General features: G+C 34.0%; 1 protein-coding gene across 1 annotated transcript in view; it reads right to left on the bottom strand.

Moving 5' to 3' along the window:
- LOC101890489 (probable serine/threonine-protein kinase MARK-A) overlaps positions 1-17,181 on the bottom strand; it is a 280,842-nt gene that overhangs the window by 117,112 nt on the left and 146,549 nt on the right. Inside the window, exon 3 of the mRNA XM_059127921.1 lies at positions 13,185-13,313. The gene's annotated coding sequence lies outside the window, so the exon portion shown is untranslated. The remainder of the gene's footprint in view (positions 1-13,184; positions 13,314-17,181) is intronic.

Here is a 17,181-nt window from a genome sequence, read left to right as displayed (position 1 = left end):
TATTCTTGTGAACAAAATGCAGGTCGCATTTATTATCCGATTGAGATGAAATTTTCCAAACAACATTTGTTTGGCCCAAGGACGAACCCTATTGAAGTTGGTGATAATTATATATAGCTCCCATATATCTTCAACCGATTTCGGGTTAATTGTGTAGCAAATGGCTAATATAAGTCCAAATGTCCTCTATTTTGGTACATCTAACCGAATTCGGTCTAGTAAATCAAAATTGAAGAAAATCGGTTCAGATATAGCTATAGCTCCGATATATATGTTTCATCCGATTTGGGGTTTTAAGTCCCTCACATGCGTAATGTGCACTCCAGAAGAATGATATTTGGTATCGGGCATCAGATACTGCTCGGAAATACCTTTGTCAAATTTTATCGAGATCGGTTCAGCCCAAATGGACTGAATTCATCCTATATACCAGTACTTCAAATTTGGTGCAAATCGGTTTAGATATAGCTATAACTCCCATCTATATGTTTTATCCGATTTGGGGTTTAAAGTCCCTCAAAGTCCCACTACAATGATCTTTGGTACCAGATATCAGATACAGCCCAAAAATTCCTCAGCAAAATTTTATCAAGATCGGTTCAGATTTTCGCTATAGATCCCATATATATCTTCAAGCGATTTCAGGTTAATTGTGCACCAAATTACCTGAATTTTGGTACATCCGACCGAATTCAGTCTAGAAGCAAGTACATCGAATTCGGGGAAAATCGGTTCAGCTATAGCTCCTATATGATCAGCTATAGCTCAAATTCGTAATATGCATTCGACAACAACAATATTTGGTACCAGATACCTTATAGAGCACGAAAATACCTCTGTCAAATTTTATCAAGATCGGTACAGATTTGGATATAGCTCCCAAATATATCCTTAATCCGATTTGAGGTTTACTGTACAATTAATGACTAATATCAGCCCAAATGGAATGCATTTCGGGATGTACGTTTCCATTTGGTGCATCTCGGCTAAGATATATTCTTTTCGTAATATAATCCTTCTCCAAGTGATATCATGCACTCTATAGTAATCTATAACTAGTCTAAAGTCAAATGTTGATAGGTGGTATGATCTACTTGAAATAAATTCCTTTGTTACGGGAGTAGGGTATCATATAGTCCCCGCCCGACTTTTGACTTTCCTTACTGGTTCTTCTTGGTACATTCCAATCGTTCTAACACCACCAGATCTATAGTGAAGATGATGAATTCACAAAAGGACATCAATAATGATTTATTTGAATTTATACACATATACTTATATCAGAGTTCTAATAAGTGCGGATAACGAAAATATTGACCTAAATTAGAATAGTCATAATCCTTTGAAATTTTAAAATAATTAACGGATTTTCACCAAACTCTGAAGATTATTAAACTTCAACAAATGCTGGGTCTAATCTGATGTCAGTCCTCTCCTGCTGATACCTCCCCAAGAACGTATAACAATCTCTTAAAAATTATAAAAATTGGATACCAATTTTATCTAACCTTTGTCCAACTCAATATTTATACCATTTTGGAATCTAGTGTATAAATGAGAGAAATCGGGCTACTTCTTTTCCACATATGGTCAACATTTTGGAAAACAAAATGCGTTTAAAGCGGTTCATTCTGAACTTAATAAGCAAGTTTATTTCAGGTGCAAAAATGAACAAAATCGGTTCTCTTCTTCTGGTACCTCACCAAAGAAAATACTAAACAAATATACTAAAACTACACAAAAAGTATTAGTAGGTTTTGCCGACAGATATACATCCTCAGGCAATGCCCGTTTATTCAAATAAATTTGGACTGGCGTAATGATTATTAAAATGTTAAAACTTTTGTAATCTGTATATCAGACTTAGATCAGATAAGTCTGATATAAATATATTCAACGTGCCAGAATTAGATTATCGACTTCCACCGCTTTATATGAGATATGTGATAATTTTTGGAAAACGTTGAAATGTGCGTGAGGTTCCATATTGGATCGATGTCTTCCACTTCGTCTATATCTAATAAAAATTGAAGAAACTCGAACATTTATTTTGAATTTCATGCGAATAATTGTTCCTCAAAATAGTAACCTTTTTTGCGGAAAGAACCTGAAAGTGTGGCCGATATATCTTATATTCACATCAAATCATTGGTTGAGAGAAATATTTAGATACTGACATGTTTCGCAACTTGTGAAAAATATAATTATTGAAAATTGCGAACCTTTGTGGTACCTCCAACAAGGGGTGGGCCGATTTGTATAATTCGTTAGTAAAAATATTAAAATATGTGAAACTTGAAGAAAATTAGAGGATTATTTCTCATGTTATTATAGTTCTGTTATTCAAAAATGTTGACCCCTTTGTGGGGGAGGTGCTGAAAGGAGTGATCGGAAATCGACCATCTTCACAACAGATTTCATGTTGATAGAAATATTGCAATATGGGCAATTTTAAGAGAATTAGATGCTCAATTCGTATTTAATGAGCTTTTCTGTTATTCAAAATGTTGACCCTTTGCAGGGGAGGTGCCAGAAAGAGTGGAACAATGTATAGCATCCATTTTCACCCCAGATCGTGTGTTAATAAAAATATTGGTATGCGTGCAATTTTATGATTTTGGGACTCTTATTTCATATTTTATAAAAGTTCGTTTTGAGATATCAGAAGGAGTCGTCCGATATTGTCCATTTTCGCACCTGACCTAGCATTGACAAAAAAATTTGGAATTGCAAAGATTGCTCAAAATTGAGTGATATCTTCTCTTTCTATGAAGTAAATAAGTTTCCTTGAAAATTTTGACCTTTTGTGGGTGAAGGACCAGAAAGAGTGGAGCAATGTTGCTCATCTTAATCTTAACTTCCTACATCTTAATAATTGGTTGAGCCAGTTGTGAATATCGTGATTACTCTTCACACTTCAAAATATTCAATTGTAATATTGTAATATAACTATAAATTATATCGGTTTAGTTCCTCTAAAACCTCAACAAAAAACAATAACAATTTTGAAAAACCATAAATAAAATATAAACTGAACGGAGCTCGCGATTTTTTCAGACTCTGCATAACTAAGGTCAAAGCATAATTTTGGGTCCTATACAGTAAGCATTTATTCATATGCTCTGGGTACATATTTGTTGGTAAACCAACTGATGCTCTATAACTTGATACAAAAAATCTGCATACTCTGAGCTGTTAGACTCCCAAGGCTTCAAATGTATCGAAAATCGATTGGAAAGGGAAAACGATTTTGACATTTAGCTAGAAAAAATACACTTACTTCATATAACAACCTCAGCATGTATCCGTCATGTATCGTTCAAAAAAAGAAAAACCTGCCATCTTCTTTGCTTCCGGTAATGGAATGTCTTTGATGATATTTTTCACTTCAAAGCATCTAAGAAAAAAATAAGAGAAACAAGAAGTTTTCCAAACATCTACGGCAGAATGGTGATGGTTTTCCATGAACGACGATGATGATGAAGACGAAGATGACGAAGATACCCTTTCGAAAATTCTATGAAAAACGAGTTGGAATTTGAAGTGTGTTTAAATTGGGTTTTTTTATTTTTAGTTTTTATTTTTTTTTTAACAGAAACAAATTTGATAAGACATTTATTTTCCAGGGAGCTTATTTAGTATGAATGAAATATTATTTTTGGACGTAGAATGTAGAAAATGGAATAAAAATACATTTTGCAGACGAATGTTCTCTTGGGTAAAGCAAGCGAAGGGAGTTTTGTATTTTTGGAGTGAGTGTTCTTTAAGATTTAAATTATGAATAGAAATAAAATAATTTATTTAATAAATAAAAACAATTTTTTTTAAATTATTTATGAAAGTTTGCATTTTGAGTATTAAATTCGGAAAAATATTTAAGAACCTATGACCGTTGTATGTCATTTGTGGGGAAGTTGCCACAAAGAGTGGGTAATATAATTGGAATAATATATTCATTTAAGTTTTATAATAATAAAGAATAAATTTTTTAAATTTTTTTATTTTAAATTTTACTTTTTGCGAGGAAGGTATAAAAAATTATAACAACGACTAATTCGAATCAATTTTTCCCCATATATCTACATTTATAAAAGAGTAGTTAAACAATGTATTGACTGACCTAGATCAACGACCAGACGAAACGACTAAAGCTAGGATCCTGTACGATGGCCTGTCTTGGTACGTAGGTGTGGATTTTTAGACTAAAAATGAACAACGGGACATTTAGAAATGAGATTCACTGAAGAAATGCAGAATATACAGGATGAGATAAAAAACTGCAACAGAGTCAAACGCCATCCTTTTTATTATGTTTTTTTTTAATTTTATTGAATGAAACCAAAAAATTTCGGAAATAGCGTCAAATTTTAGAATAAGTTTAGATTTGATCGAATTGGTCACCTTTCGCACGAATTATGGCCATCAAACGGCCAATGAAACCGTCACACGCTGCCCGAATGTTGCTCTGCGGTATTTTCGCCCATTCCGGCGAAGCGCTTGCATGAAGTGATCGACACTTTGTTATTTTTTAGTGCCAACCTTGCCTTCCAAAATACTCTAGACACAATAGTCCAACGGATTGCTATCCGGAGATTTTGGTCGCCATTGTGGGCTGGAAATGAAGCGAGGATCCTCATTTTGTAACCATTCTTGGGTGGCGCGTACTGAGTGCGATGTTGCTGAGTATTTTGTCCACCAGAATATTTTCGCGATAATATTCGGCACCTTTTCCGATGTCACGGTCGATTAATACGAAAGGAGAGCGACCATCGGCTGTTATGGAGGCCCACACCATCAACTTTGACGGCGCTTGAAACCGAGGGTGCACATTTTCAGCTGACCTCTTTGGCAAGTAAACACGATCATTTTGTTTGTTTACAAACTGCTGGACAACGAATGTTTTCTCATCGGAGAAAACCAAATTCGGCAGTTCACCACTTTCGGCCAAGCGAAGCAACTATTCAACTCTTCTTGGAAATTTCAATGGCTTTACCCCGAGCTCATTTTTTCAATATTTGCCGAATGGAATATTGCGATATGTTCAGCCACTGCGACGCGGGTTTCGATCAAGTCGCTTCTTTACTTCTCGAACCATTTCTGCTGATGTTGCTGTTTTCTTCCGTCCACTTCCTTGACGTCGGGCTACGCTACCAGTACCACGGTAACGAGCGATGGTACGAGACACAAAAGATTTATTCACATTTAAATGCTGGAGTGCTCTAACGATAGCCACTTGTGGTTTTCATACAAATATAAAGAAATCACACTATCACGCTTGAATTCCATCACGAATAACTTTTTTTCTGGAAAATTCTCACCAAAATGTTATTGTACGTTTGTAAACAATATAATGATCTGTCGGACTAGTGGCTTAGTCAGAAGTTGGTTTTTTCATCTCACCTTGTATATACAAAAGAAGTTAAATAACTGAATGACGGACTGATCTAGAATAAAGCTAGAATCTTGAAATTTGCACGAGGGCCAGCCTTAGTGCGTAGGAGTAGGTTTTTGGAAATTCGTACTAATACGGTGCCAAAGGTACATAAATATAGTATAAATTGAAAACTGTGTACTGGACAACGGAAAATTTGCAAGAAGACGCATTGGTGGAATGCAGAATAGAAGTAGCAAAGGATTTTTGGTATATCGAACTGCAAGGTTACGAAAAGTTTAAAAGTGGTACTAGACTTCTTAAATAGTACCATTTGGTATTATGGGAACGGATAGATCTAAACATTTGGAATGTGAATCTGGAACGGAAAGTAAGATTGATATATGAAGGTGGTTTTGAAAATCTGTACTAAGTGTGCGAATTGTACTAAAACAAAATTTGGTTTAGGTTGACAGAATGAAAAGGTAATTTTGAAATTTTGTATTAGGTCCATTTTGGTGGTAGATTTGAGCAAAAGTGGTGATTTTAGAAATGTCTGCTACAATTGTTCGAAAAGTACCGAATGGTACTATATTTGGTACAATTTGGTACTAGGTGAGCACATAGTACTTGAAATCTGAAATTTGGTATTAGGGTCGCTTTTCATAGGTGGCCTGGACATATAAAGGTGACTTCGGAACTGTGTACCATAATTGTACGAAAAGTACTAAATGGGAATCCAGCCCTAATCCTCAAATTTGATATTGAGGTCCCTGTTGGTGTCTGTAATTAAGAAATGGCGGTGGTTATGTAGTTATATGTACTGTAATTGTACGAAATGTACTACATGTGGTATTAGGTGAAGGAATACAGATGAAATCCTGAAATTTAATATAGATATCAATATTGGTGTCTGTGATTAAGATATGAATGTGTTTTTAGGGAAATGTGTACTCTAATTGTTCGAAAAGTACTATGTGGCACTTAAGTTCATATTGGGTAATTCTGAAATTTGGCATCAGTATTTAATATTTGGCAATGGTTTGCATATGTACTATAATTGTACGAAAAGTACTAATTGGTACTAAATTTGGTATTAGGTGAAAGGATAGGGCTGGAATCCTGAAATTTAATATCGAGATCTCTGTTGTTATCTTGAATTAAGATATATGGATATGGTATTGGAAATGTGTAATATATTTATACGAAAATTACTAAATTGTACTAAATTTGGTATTTGGTTAAGGAATCCTAAAATATGATATTGAGGTCTCGGTTGGTATCAGGAATTAAGATATGGAGACGGCTTTGGAAATCTGTTCTAAAATTGTACAAAAAGTACTAAATAGTACTACATTTGGTGTTGAGTGAGCCGAAATCTTAAAATTTGATATTTAGATAACTGTTGGCATCTGAAGTTGATATTTAAAGGTGTGTTTGGAAATTCGTCTTATATTTGTTCGAAAAGTACTAAATTGTACAATATTGTATTATTAGGTGAAGGAATAGGACTAGGATCCTCAAATTTGATGTTTAGGTCTCTGTTGGTATCTGAAAATTAAATATGGAGGTGGTTTTGCAAATGTGTACAATAATTGTAGGAGAAGTTTAAGAGGTACCAAATTTGGTATTGAGTGAGGAGATAGAGCTGAAATCCTGAAATTTGATATTAAGGTTTCTTTTTTTATCTGAAGTTGAGATCGAGATGGCGGGTTTTGCAAATACGTACTATGATTTTAATAAACAGTACTAAATTTCTCATTGGATGAAGGAATAAACCTGAAATCCTGAAAGTTGATTTGGATGTCACTGTTGGTGTCCGTGGTTGAGGTGTTTTTGGAAATGTGTGCTGTAATTAAGTGGTACCAAATTTGGTATTTGGTGAAGGAATAGAGCTGGAATTCTCAAATTTAGTATTGAGGTTTCTGTTGGTATCTAGGAATGAGATATGGAACGGATTTGCGAATGCAAATTGTACAAATTTTGTATCACTGTTGGTGCCTCGGATGGAAAGATGTTGATTGTTTTGGCTATGCGTACTAACTGTTACTAAATTTAGTACTGAGTGAAGGAATAGAGCTGAAATTCTGAAATTCAGTACTGAGGTCAATGTTGGGTTCTAGGATTTTCATATGGAAACGTTGAAATAGTTTTTGGTAGAAAAATTAGATGTGGGTCCACTGTGCAATGGTTTATCTCGATAAACTTCAGAATAAAATTATTTAAAAGACTTTTGGTGTTAAAACTGAATATCTTCCTATTATTTTTTCCGATAAAGGAAAATTTTGTATCTTCTATATCTATAAAATAGGAGAATGTTTGTATGTATGTTTCTTTGTCTGTAATTTATGGACTCGAAAACCGCTGAACAGATTTTCGTGAAAATTTCCATGTATACTACAACATCGCCTGAAAGTAACATAGGTCATATAAATTTTTAAAATTCCACTTGGTAATGGAGATATAGCATCACAATCGGAGGAACCTCCCAAAATTTTAGATTTTAAATGCACATATCTATTGATCGATCACAGACACAGTCTCCAAATTTGGAATGCGTAACGGCATTTGAAACAAAAATAAATGTGAAAAATTATATTGAAATCGGTTCAGATTTAGATATAGCTCCATATATATTTTCGGCCGATTTCATGTATTTGACGCATTAAACGCCATATGTGTACGCCATATTTCAATGAAGTTTGGAATGTGTGATGGAATTTGTCTAACAAATTTGTTTGCCAAATTATATTAAAATCGGTTCAGATTTGGAGATAGCTCCTATATATATTTTCGACCGATTTCGTTTATTTGATGCACCAAATACGATATGTATGCTCGATTCCAATGAAATTTGGAATGTGTGACGGAAATCGATCAGAAAATAAATTAGTCGAATTATATTGAAATCTGTTCAGATTTGGATATAGCTCCCATATATATATATATATATATTTATTTGCGGCCGATTTCACATTTTTGATGCACCAAACACGATATGTATGTCCGATTCCAATGAAATTGAAAATGTGTGGCGAAATTTAGTACATAAATAAATTGAAATCGGTTGAGATTTAAATATAGCTCCCACATATATTTTCGGCCGATTTCACATATTTGATGCACCAAACACCAAACATAATGTGGAATATAAATAAATAAATATATATATATATATATATATATATATATATATATATATATATATATATATATATATATATATATATATATATATAAATATATATATATATATATATATATATATATATATATATACATATATATATATATATATATATATATATATATGTATATATATATATATATATATATATATATATATATATATATATATATATATATATATATATATATATATATATATATATATATATGTATATAAATATATATATATATATATATATATATATATATGTATATATATATATATATTAGTACAAAGAAAAATTAAATTATGTTGAAATCAAGGCATGATGTAATTTGGTCCAAAAATAAATTTTGTAAAACTATATTGAAATCGGTTTAGTTTGGGATATGATTGTGTCCCACAACGCCTTTGCTGTGGTATTAGGCTAACAGTAAAAAAACTATACAAAAATTTACTTGAGGATACGATTATTATGGGGAAGTATGTTGCTACCTCAAATTCTCTAAGAACAACAAAAAATCCACTCAATTTTTGCTATGAAATTAATAAATCCGAAGGACAAACTTTTCGTGTATCCGGACTAAATTGGCAAGTTCCTGCTTTTCTAATGGACAGCCATGCCTGGCATGTTCACGCCTTGGTAGACCAAGAGATTTGTTTGTTTACGCATTAAAGTCTTACAATAAATAGGTTTTTTAAATTCTTGAATTTGTTTTATTTTTTTTTTAAACCACAAAATATTCGTATATAAAATTTCAAATATAAAATCAAAAGGGGTAGCGAAGCGCACCGGGTTAAGCTAGTAGTATATAAAACTTTGAAGAGTTGTTATCAAACTAAACAAAATGTGAATTTTGAGTAGTAAAAAGGCCTAACACGAACTCTTCAAACAAATCTAAAGTGTTAAGGTGGGCTTTTTGCTGACGAAATAGCGGGCCCTCATGCTAGTTCATTATAAAATCTCTCTACTTTCCATTTTTCTGCGTCTCATGTTTTTAAACAACAAAACATCTAGTTGTTAAGTACTCTCCAAAATTGGCATTAAGAACAAATACAACAGGCATTTTAGGTTATTTTATGTTTTTGTTGCCGGTTGAGATGTCAGCTTAAATCAAGTCATTGCAAAACTGTCACAATTGCTTTGGCAAGTCCATAAAGGAAAATGGGCCCGTATGCCATGTGCGCTTGTTGATTATGAGACCATTTGGCAACGGCAGGTGTTTCGTAATTATCGCATGAGCAGACAGGCGAAGGATACGATGATGGTATCGCAATACATGTGTCAATTATTTTGGACTTTTTTTGCATGGCAATATTGGCAAATAGAAAATGAAAATGTCTTTGAAATGCAAATAGGATTACGAAGGTATTTTGTGAATACTGTTTTAAGATAACGTTTTGTTTTGTAAATTGTGATGTAAGTCGGCTTAAAGAGTATGAGGGAGGGATAATTTAATTTAACATTTGGGACAAAAATGAAGTATTCAAAAAATATCTTAATGGTTATGTTAATGGTTATGTTGTCGGTTATTATGGCTATTATGAACTCACTGAAGTAGTTAATAATATACTAACAAGGATTATATTTCTATGACATCAGCATATTAAAGAAATTTGTCAATAATATATTAGTAAGTAGTTGAGACTGCTTATAATTAACCCATTGTTTGGCAATCATACTTTTCTGGGCATGATTCACAATTACATTAGCTTTACATCAAGTCGATTACATTGTGCGACAAGATTAGATTTTTACTACTTTTATAAAATGTGAAATAAGAGTCTAATTATCTTCAAATGACATACATTCAAATATTTTTACCAGCATAAGATCTGATGTGAAGATGGATTGTATCGGTTTACTCCTTCTGGTACCTCCCTCACAATGGGCCAAAATTTTAAATATCCATGAAGCGAAATGCATCCGATTCCTTTCAAACTTGGTACGTCGTAATGTTTCTATCACTACAATATATGTTATAAAGATGGAATATATCGGATGACTCCTTGTATTAACTCCCCCACAAAGGGTTAAATTTTTAAATAACAAATTCTCTTCAAATTTCAAACTTTTCGAAATATTATCAAATATCTCATAAAAAGTTAAGGAAGTACTTGCTATAGTCTTAATCTGACAAGTTTTAATTTTTACATAAAATTTATGTCATGCGATATGGACAATCCAAAACCAATCCTTTGAAACGTCTCCTATGAAGGGTCAACAGTTTGCATAATCTTAACGCAAGTCGAGATATATTTAAATAACCGACTATCCAAATCGAATCAAAATCTCCTTTTACAGGGTGAAATGAAAAAAACTGCAACCAACTTCAAACTGCTGTCATTTCTAAGCCACTCGTTCAACCGTTGTTGAAATTATTCCAGTGACAGGTCATTATAGTGTTTACATTTTTGTGAGAATTTTCCAGAAAAAAAGTTATTCGTGATGGAATTCAAGCGTGATAGTTTGATTTAATATTTGGCTGGAAAACCACAAGTGGCTATCGTTAGAGCACCCCAGTATTCAAATGTGAATAATTTTTTTCTCGTTACCGTGAAACTGATAGCGTAGCCCGACGTCAAGGAAGTGGACGGAAGAAAACAGCAACATCAGGTCAGAGGTCAGCTGAAAATTTGCACCTTCGGTTGGCCACCAGAACTCAAGCACCGGCTATGGTGATGGTGTGGTCCGCCATAACTACGGATGGTCTCTCTCCGCTCGTATTAATCGAGCATGGTAACAGAATAAATGCCGAATATTATCGCGAAAATATTCTGGAGGGTGTATTCAAGCCATGGGTACGCATACAATTTGGCCAGAGACCTTCAACACTCCAGCAGGACTCAGCGCCATCACACTCAACACGCGCTAACCAAGAATAGTTACACAATGAGGGTCCTCGATTCGTTTCCAGCGCTTCGCCGGGAATGGCCCAAAGTACCGCATAGCAACATTCGGACAGCGTGTGGGAGTTTCATTGGCCGCTTGAAGGCCATAATTCGTGCCAAAGGCGATCAATTCGAACAAATCTAAACTTATTGGAAAAATTGATGCTATTTCCGACATTTTCCGCTTTAATTTAATAAAATTAAAAAAAAAATGTAAAAATTATGGCGTTTGACTTTTTTGCAGTTTTTTTATCTCACCCTGTGTATATCATCTTCAAAATAGATCTTGCGTTTGCAAAATGTTCCAATATGTAAAATTTGAACAGTTTTGTTTTTAAAATTTTTGACCTCTTGTGGAGAAGGTACCAGAAGGAGTGAACTGATTTTGCCCATCTTCGAACTCGATCTAAGTTTGAACCTAATATTTCGATGTACACTTTGGGTCAAATCTGATACTCCCTTCGAGACAGACGGACGGACATCGCTAGATCGACGTTGTCCTGAAACGGGATTGGTTCAGAAATACCTAGGATCTAAAATCGTTATTTCGATGAGGCACGGTTTGGCTGTATTAAATGATATATACCCTCTGTAGCCACATGGCTGAAGGTATAAAAAGAACCAATAGAGCCATTCCTGGCTTGTTTGAGGGCTAACATTTTTGACCATGGTATTGCTCGTGTTTTTATGTACAACATTGACGACGACGTTATGTACTTAAAACAAACGAATACCGAGGAACCTGAAATCTGAAAATTTCGAAAAGTGTGGAAGAAGCTCTACTTTAATAATCAGCTGAATTTTCCCCAATCTACTTCATTTCGTTCGGAAGCTAGAGTGATTTCCACAGGCATTCAATTTTATGCTGATATGTATATATATATATATATATATATATATATATATATATATATATATATATATATATATATATTGTCTGCGCAGGTCCACGTCTTCGTATATCCCAGATATAACGGTACCTCCCGATATTCGGTATGTTGATGATTTTAGCTACATTATCCACCCGAATTGTTTCAAATTTGGTAATTGAAGTTCGAAATGAATACTGCAGCCTATGACAGAAAATTGTCTGTGCAGGTCCATATTTTGGTATAGACCCATATAATAGTACCTCCCTATATTGATGATTTTAGGTATATAATTTAACGATTTTTTTCTCTTTTCAAGATTCGCATTGGAATATTGTAATGGCTTATGACAAAAGTTGCCTATACAGCAATTGCACCTACATTTTGTATTTTTAAGATTTTAACAGAATTTTTAACGGATTTTATTTTTTTTTTTAAATTGCTAAGTTCGATCCAAATGCTGGAGGGCCGAACTTACTGCTTTTTTACATGTCTTTGAAATCAACAACATGACATGCGAAAACTCGGAGCACTATCATAATATTGACAAATCAAATCATCACGATCAAATTTTTACGATGTGCGAAAGACCATTAGTGGTCTTTCACTACGGCAAATAAAATAAATTCTAATTCAAATCTAAGTTTGTACTTGATGCAGATAATAATACTTCTGAGGTCTTCTATGGCTAGAATATATATTTAAGGTCTTTAATGAATGAACATTTTCCTTCTCCATTAGTCAAAACATTTAATTACCTCACAAAACATTTTAGTTACTTTTAATGTATCCTTAATGATACTAAGCACCCTTGTTATATTTCTAATAATATTTACAAAAATCCCATAAAAAGTTAACTACCAAAAACCACTTAAGAACTTACCTTACTAGTCCATCCTCAGCACACTTCTTTTTCTCGTTACGGTTAATTAAATTGTCGTAAAAAATATTCTCCACTTAATCCAATGACCATTTACAATTGTTTATTAAAATTTCTTTCTCCTAAGCGAAACTGCAAATAAACAAAACGAGGGTAGAGAGAAATGAAATCAAATTAATTAGACTGAAAAAATGAGGTTGAAATTGTTTACAATTTTTCATAATTTTTGTTTTTATTTATAAATATTTAATTTTTTTTTATTTCAACTCTGGATTTGAAAATGAAAGTAATTCTTGGGAATGTTCAAAGCACTTGAATTGTAAATTCTTGCATAATTCATTGATTAATCAGTGGCGAAAGTTGCTTTTGAGAAGGCCATGTTGAAAATTTACTGAAGCATGGCGGAAAGCCTTTCTTGGAAGGATGGTTGAGAATTACTTTTCGGAGAAAAAGCATCGCATAGTCTCAAGTGTTTACCATTTATATGTTGTGAATGTTAAATTAAATGCAATTTAGAAGATGGCAGCGAAATCTTCCGACATATTTATACCCACAGCCTATGACCTAAAAACGGTCAGTATAATTTTGGTGTAGAACTAGAGTTAAACAATATGATAAAAGTCCTTATAGATTTCATGTATGCATAAAAATGTATTAAAGGTCAAAGGTCAATATTTTCATGTTTTTTTTCTCCAAAACCATAAGTTGTAGATTATTGATTCGCAATAAAAATGATTTTATTGATTTTATATTCAAAATCCGGCATTATTTGTGGGGAAGGACAACAAATATGGACCCATTTTCGCACCCAAACAAAGTCTGCTTCAAATTTGACCTTGTGAAAATTTTCAATAAAATCGGTCAACCCTGAAAAAAGAAAAAATTACCTTTTAACCATAAAGAAAAAGTCAGATGGGGTTGACTTTACGACTTTATTTACGCCACTATGTGTATTCAAGAGAGCTCCCGCGACAAGAAAATGTATATTGGAAATTTATGTGAAGTAGATCATACCAATTGTGAACCAAATGACATTGATGTATAGTGCATGATTTACTTCGATAAGGATTATAGTAAAAAATATTTATTGGAGCAATAGATATACGGGACCAAGTTTCACCAAATGGTAAAATTCGGATGCATTTGACAAAATATATTCAATTTGGGTTCATATTACATATACCGGGTGAGATTAATAAACTGCAGCCAACTTCAGACTGCTGCCATTTCTAAGCCACTCGTCCGACAGCTGTTAAAATTATTTCAGTGACAGCTCATTATATTGTTTACCAGAGTACAAAAGCATGTGAATAAATATTTTGTGTCTCGTACCATCGCTCGTTACCGTGATACTAGTAGAGTAGCCTGACGTCAAGGAAATGGACGGAAGAAAACAGCAATATCAACAGAAATGGTTCGAAAAGTAGAGGAGCGAAAACCGCGTCGCATTGGTCGAAAAATGGCTCGTGAGCTGAATATATCGCAATATTCCATTCGGCAAATATTGAAAAATTAGCTCGGGGTAAAGCCATTGAAATTCCAAAAAGTGCAGGAACTTACACTGCAACAGAAAGAAAATACACTCAAAAAAGCTAAAGAGTTGCTTCGTTTGGCCGAAAGTGGTGAACTGCCGAATTTGGTTTTCTCCGATGAGAAAACAGTCGTTGTCCAGCAGTTTGTAAACAAACAAAATGATCATGTCTACTTGCCAAAGAGGTCAGCTGAAAATGTGCACCTTCGGTTGGCCACCAGAACTCAAGCGCCGGCCATGGTGATGGTGTGGGCCGCCATAACAGCCGTTGGTCGCTCTCCGCTCGTATTAATCGACATTGGCATAAGAATAAATGCCGAATATTATCGCGAAAATATATTTTGGAGGGTGTATTAAATAAAGCATGGGGTACGCAAACATTTTGGTCGCATATCTTGGACATTCCAACAGGACTCAGCACCATCGCACTCAGCGCGCGCCACCCAAGAATGGTTACAAAATGAAGTTCCTCGCTTCATTTCCAGCGCACAATTGCCACCAAAATCTCCTGATACCAATCCGTTGGACTATAGTGTCTGGAGTATTTTGGAAAGCAAGGTTGGTACTATGAAATACCAAAGTTTCGATCACCTCAAGCAAGCGCTTCGCCGGGAATGGGCCAAAATAACGCAGAGCAACTTTCGGACAGCGGGAGACGGTTTCATTGGACGTTAGAAGGCCATAATTCGTGCGAAAGGTGACCAATTCGAACCAATCTAAACTTATTCTAAAATTTAATGCTATTTCCGACATTTTTTGCTTTCATTTAATAAAATTTAAAAAAAAAATAAAAATTATGGCGTTTGACTTTGTTGCAGTTTTGTATCTCGCTGTGTATAGGTTCACGTTTTTGTATAGGCCCCGTATAACAGCACCTTCCAAAATTCCGTATTTTGATGATTTTTCCACATCTTTCCACGAATTTGTTTGGAAATTGGTATTTGTAGTTCGTAATGGGTTCTGGCTCTGGTGGCGGAACATAGTATATATACCACATTTTAGTAGAACCCCCACATAATGGTACCATGGATATTGAATATTTTGATGGTTTTTGACACATTTTTCCATGGATTTGACTAAAAATTGGTATTTGTAGTTCAAAATGGGTTCTCTGGCGGGTTCTCTGGCGGTAGAACACTAAAAATGTAGGTAAACGTTTTCCCATATCTCACATATAACGATACCCACCGACTCTCGGTATTTTGATAATCCCAGGCACATTTACCCAGGGAATTGTTTTTTGTTTTAGCATATTTGGTAGATGACAATCCTTGAGGTATAAAATTGTCTATGGAAGTTCCAGTTTTGGAATGCCCCCATATAACAACCTCACCCACATTATGTTTTTTGATAAGTTTAACAGCAAACGGTCTTACTTGTTTTTTTGCGTAGTTTAAAGTGCAATACGTTTGAATTCAGACACTCTAATATAAAAATATTTTCTTTACCCAAAGGTGGAGGGTTTTAAAAGTTCGGACTGCAGGACTTTTGGTATTGAAAATGGGCCAGGTAGATCCACGTTTTGGTATAGGCCCAATATAACGATACCTCCGATATTCAGTATTTTTATGATTTTCAAATTTGGCATTTGAAGTTTGTAATGGATACAATAGCCTATGACAGAAAAGGGTCTGTGCAGGTCCACGTCTTCGTATAGCCCCCATGTAATGGTACCTCCCGATATTCAGTATTGTGAAGATTTTAGCGACATTATTCACCGGAATTGCTTCAAATTTGGCATTTAAAGCTCGTAATGGATATTACGGCCTATAATAGCAAATTGTCTGTGCAGGTCCACGTTTTGGTATAGCCCCATACAATAGTAGCTCCCGATATTCGGTATTTTGATGATTTTTATGATGCAGGTCCTCATCGTCGTATTGACCCTAATATAACGGCTACATTCGGTATTTTTAAATTTTAACCGAATTTTTAACGGACTTTTTTTTTGAAAATTGCCAAATTCGTTCAAAGTGGTGGAGGGTACACAAAATTCGAATTTATAGCTTTACTTACTTGTTTACATTTTTCTCGAAAAACAAAAATTGTGAATATTTACGTTGTAGATTATTTGATTTGCAATAAAAATAGTTTCATTGACATTCTTTACAAAAGCTAGCATTGTTTGTGGGGAGGAACCAGAAGCATGGAACGATTTTCGCACCTAATCTAAATCTACACTACAGGATCACCAGATACATTTAACTCAAAACTCATGACAAATTATTTCTTTTGGGTTCTTAGTAAATTCATGAATGACTTTCATGTCCAAATGAGATTTTCCACCCCTACTGTCATTGAGCTGTTGTACCGTGTGTAATTACAATTAAATAAAATACAGTACAATTGTAGCCAAATAATTATACGTGTACCTACATGTGATTACTTTAACCTCACCCCTAGGTATAGGGTTTTATTGAAATCGAAAATGTATCTGACAAAGCTCAACCTCAAAGCCCTAAACAAAAG

The sequence above is a fragment of the Musca domestica genome, unplaced genomic scaffold (genome assembly GCF_030504385.1).
Source record: "Musca domestica strain aabys unplaced genomic scaffold, Musca_domestica.polishedcontigs.V.1.1 49, whole genome shotgun sequence".
NCBI classification, from domain to species: Eukaryota; Metazoa; Arthropoda; class Insecta; order Diptera; family Muscidae; genus Musca; species Musca domestica.
The sequence above is the reverse complement of the archived record's forward strand: the minus strand, read 5'-3'. Positions and strand labels throughout refer to the sequence as shown.